Below are 4,545 nucleotides of genomic sequence, written 5' to 3' on the forward strand. Positions count from 1 at the left end.
CTGTAAGGGCAAGTCAATGTTTATTCTAATTGTTATCTTTATAAGCCAGGTGGTGTTTTCCCATAGAATACTGAGTAGTGTTTTACAGAATAAGTAGTGGAGCTGATGAAAAGTATTTAATCAAAATGTGTCTTCTTTCTCGACACTTCCCTATTTATGGGAACTCTTTATGGGAAAGTTGCCAACTTTGATAGCCTTCTTACAAAACTTTCCAAAAGATATCACATTCCGGGAGGTGTAAGGGAAGCATTTTAGAAAAGTATAAATAGATTACATGTATACATGGAGAATGCCTAGTCACTAGGATGCTGAGTGCATTAAAATAGAGATTAGACAGTGCGAGGAATAATGAGGGGAGAGATAGAGATTTTGATGATGATGACTGTACAGTCTGTAGATCTATATGTATCTATCTTATAGAGGTCTTTCTTAAATTTCTTATTTTGTATAAATTAGTTAAGACATGCAATTGAAAGATCAGTTAAAATACAGTTAGCTCAGATTCTTCAAATGAAATCAAATGAATTTTGATAGTTTATTTGAGAAGTTTCATACAGATCACAGCAAGACAATCCACTCTTTTTAGTACATGTCACATAACGGAGGTCCAGCCCAAGCCCAAACATCTACACAGCTATTTTTAGCGCCATAGCATGATCCAGTGTCTGCAGATCCAAACTCTGAAACTCGCTGCTGCAGGTTTGGGTGGGGGTGGTGGTTTTTTTTTTGCCATGTAAACATACCTATTGAATCCAACTAGCAACTTGATTGACTGAATAATGACTGAGTAGAAGGTTGGTACAGATATCCAGTGCAAGGTAATATTTTGGCTCCTTGCATTCCTTTACTCCCTCATTCCCTGGATGCAAATCTGTCTTGTATATTAATTTTAGTAACTCCTAGAGTACAGCTTGTTCTGGTCTCCATTGTAGTAGGCTCTGTACAAACACATAGACAATTATCATTGTTGTTTTTAATCAAACATTTATGCTACAATAGTTTCTAGAGACTATCCCTTTTTTCAGTTCAAATCTTTAAGTAATGACCTGTGTACTGATTTCATCATTATTACATACTGAAGTCATGTATTCTTCACCAGTGTCAACATAAGCACAGAGGACACCCAGTATTATTAGTAGTGTTGCTTTTCAAATATGCATAAGAGCCAGATTCTCAAAGGTATTTAGGGACCTAAAGATGCAGGTAGGCACCGAGTGGGGTTTTAAAAACCACCTAAGCAGGTTAGGTGCCAAACTCACTTCGGTAATTTAGGAACGCAAATGCTATTGAATGTCAATGAAATTTTAAATAGTAGTCACTGAACCACTTTTGAAAATCTCACTGATTAGTATTAACATTATCTGTAGTGTGAAAAGGATTGCCAATAAAATGAAAAAAAGACAGTGAGAGAGAGAGAGAGATAAGTACGGAATTAGATTGGCAGATAGATTGATCGGTTGATAGACGTGTGTGTAAGGGGATAGATAGATCGATCAATAGATAACATACCAATAATCACTAGTAGTATATATGTTGTTGTTCTGATTATACGTTTATTACCGAGCTGGCTGTCAGACATGGAGATGAGAAATCAAACCCGTGCCACAGAATTCATTCTCCTAGGGTTCTCCGTAGCTCCTCATCTGCAGCTCCTCTTCTTCATGAGCTTTCTCATTGCCTACGCCTTAGTAGTGCTGGAAAATGGCATCATCATTGTGATGATCCGGGTGAACTGACAACTCCACTCCCCTATGTACTTCTTTTTGAGTAACCTGTCCTTCCTGGAAATCTGATACGTCACAGTCACCATGCTCAAGACTATGGTCAGCTTCATGTCGGGGAGCAAGCGCATTTCGCTCATAGGCTATATGATGCAGCTCTATTTCTTCCTTGGCTTGGGGAACACTGAGTTCATCCTCCTGGCCGTCATGGCCTATGACTGATATGTTGCCATCTGCAACCCACTTCGTTACCCTGCCATTGTGAGCCAGGCTCTATGTATCCGCATGGCAGCTGGGTCCTGGCTGTGTGGCTTCTTCATCTCTGCATGGAAGGTATTTCTTATATCTCAGCTGACATACTGTAGTCCAAATGTCATCAACCATTTCTTCTGTGATGTGTCCCTCTCTTGAACTTAGCCTGCATAGACATGACCTGGGCAGCACTGGCAGATTTTGTCGCTGCCCTGTTTATCTTGCTGATTCTCCTCTCTGTAATAATCCTTTCCTATGCTTGTATCATCTCCACTATTCTCCACATCCCCTCCACATGGGGCTGCCAGAAAGCATTCTCCACTTGTGCGTCGCACTTCATTGTGGTCGTTATCTTCTATGCTGCCAGCATTTTCATCTACGTCCAGCCCCAGGCCCTTCCATCCTACAACACCAACAACATTGTTTCTGCTCTCTATGCCATTGTTGTCCCACTCTTCAACCCCATCACCTACTGCCTGAGGAACAAGGAGGTCAAAGAGGCCCTGAAGAAGACTTTGATCAGCAAAGGAGTTCCTCCGCAGAAACATCAGCACACTTAGTTAGAAATGGAGGGCGTGGGAAAGGAAGAAAATGGAAAAAACAAAATTGAACTTGACACAGGGATCGCTGAGCGAAAATCTCTGGCCAGTGTTATGCCACAGGTCAAACTAGATGATCATGATGGTCCCTTCTGGCCTTAAAATCTCAGAATCTATTAAAGCCTATTCGTATGAGCAGAACTTCAACTTGAGCATGGAGTGGCACCATCAAGTCTTTGTGCTCTCTTGGGACAAAACAACCGAGAACCCATGTGTTATTCCTGTGTTGCTAGCTTACAATTCCGATATAGATTGTTCCAACACCCTCTCCCCTTCCCAGCATCTCACAGTCTCTTAACCTCAGCTTCATTCTGCACCTGCCCCTTATATTTTCCTCCCAGACATTTTCCCTGCTCCATCCACCTCTTCCTTCTCCCTTCCCTTGTCTTTCAATTTCACTAATACCCTCCTAATTAAACCCACCCAACGGAGAAAGAAATGGTGTCACTCACATGGCGTTTGCCACCATCCCATTGATGTTTTTGCTTGTGTGTTCTTCAGATTGCAAGGGACTGTCTACTATTCTGTGTTTGTGCAGAGCTGAGCACAATGGGGCCTTGATCTTGGCTGATCCCTGGATGCTACCATAATAAACACAATTAATGATAAGTAACAAAACAAAGCTTTTTTATTTTGGTCTAAATTTTCCGGTTTTTCAGCAAAAAACTCTGAAACTGGAAAATGTGTTTTGTTTTGTTTTTTAATATAAAAAACCTGGTTTCTCAGTTAAAAATAAGGTTTTTCCAAAAACAAATGGAAATTTTACCAGATAAGTGATTTTACTGAAAATAATTGTAGAAAACTGAACATTTTCCAGTTTTTGGTTCTTTTTTCTTGAGCAAAGTCCACAAAATTTCACAGAAAGTATTTTAAAAAATTTCCAGTGAAAAATAACTAGCATTTCTCAACCAGCTATAACAAGCAACATCATGCGGCCTGTATCATCAATCAGAGCTACCAAAGATGTCTCGTGCTTCAATATAAAATTTTCACATTGTCTGCAGAGCACAAATTACCCATGGGAATTATTTTGTGAAACATGAATACGTACAAGCAAATGGCAAGCTGAAATCATATATAAATGTATTACGTAAATAATTCTTTGAAAAAATGGTTAACCTTTGTCATGGGTGCACAGGTTTGGTGCTCTGGAACAGCTGCCAATCAGTCTCAGTCAGGACCCTTTTCAGTGTGACAACCCCACAGGGTGCACTTTCACTAAGGTAAGCCTCCTTGGCTTCAGTGCCTCCTGGGACAGACCTTGGAGTGTTCAGCACCCCTGTTTCTTGCCATGGGCTCCCCCCAGTCAGTCCACCTGGGTAAGACACCTGGGGAAGACTTACACACCCCCAAAAGGGCCATGTACCCCCAACTTCCAGTGAGCAATGAACCCCAGCCAGTACTGTAAAACAGAAGGTTTATTAGTTGTCTGAAAAACAGTGTAGGAAGGTTCTTTGTTAGCACAAAAGCCAGAAAGTTACAGTAAAGCCCATCTTGGGTAGACGCAGTGCCCTCTGGCTCCCCCCTAGAGCTCCCAAAACCAGGAGATGGATCCACTTCTAACAGCCCACCCTCAGTCATGTCCAGTTGTCCCTCTGTCCTTTGTTCCCAGGCAAAACTTGTCACCTGGCCTCCACCTCTCTCTCTCTCTTTGTTCTCCAACTCATTGTACCTGGCTGGCTTCTTGTAGAGATTACCCCTTCCTCCCCGGCCATCAGTTGCTAAGTTACAGAATATGCAGCCATTGTCTGGGGTCCTGGCAGCTAGCCACACTCAGACCCAATCCTCGAGAGGTCTCTGCAAAGATCAAACACTGTTATCCCACCGCCTGGTTAATCGTGCAACACATGCACAAGGCATGCACACAATATTCATACAAATCATTAAGAAGATCCCCCCCCCCCCCGGCACTTCATCACAATCTCTAATTAATATTAGGACTTATTTTTCTGTTTATTTAAAAGTACCATCTG

The 4,545-nt window shown here is 41.7% G+C and overlaps 1 pseudogene; it reads left to right on the forward strand.

Moving 5' to 3' along the window:
* Positions 1–1,577: 1,577 nt before the first annotated feature.
* On the forward strand, positions 1,578–2,533 carry LOC102940355 (annotated as a pseudogene).
* The last annotated feature ends 2,012 nt before the right edge of the window (positions 2,534–4,545 follow it).

The sequence above is a fragment of the Chelonia mydas genome, chromosome 13, assembly GCF_015237465.2.
Source record: "Chelonia mydas isolate rCheMyd1 chromosome 13, rCheMyd1.pri.v2, whole genome shotgun sequence".
Lineage (NCBI taxonomy): Eukaryota > Metazoa > Chordata > Testudines > Cheloniidae > Chelonia > Chelonia mydas.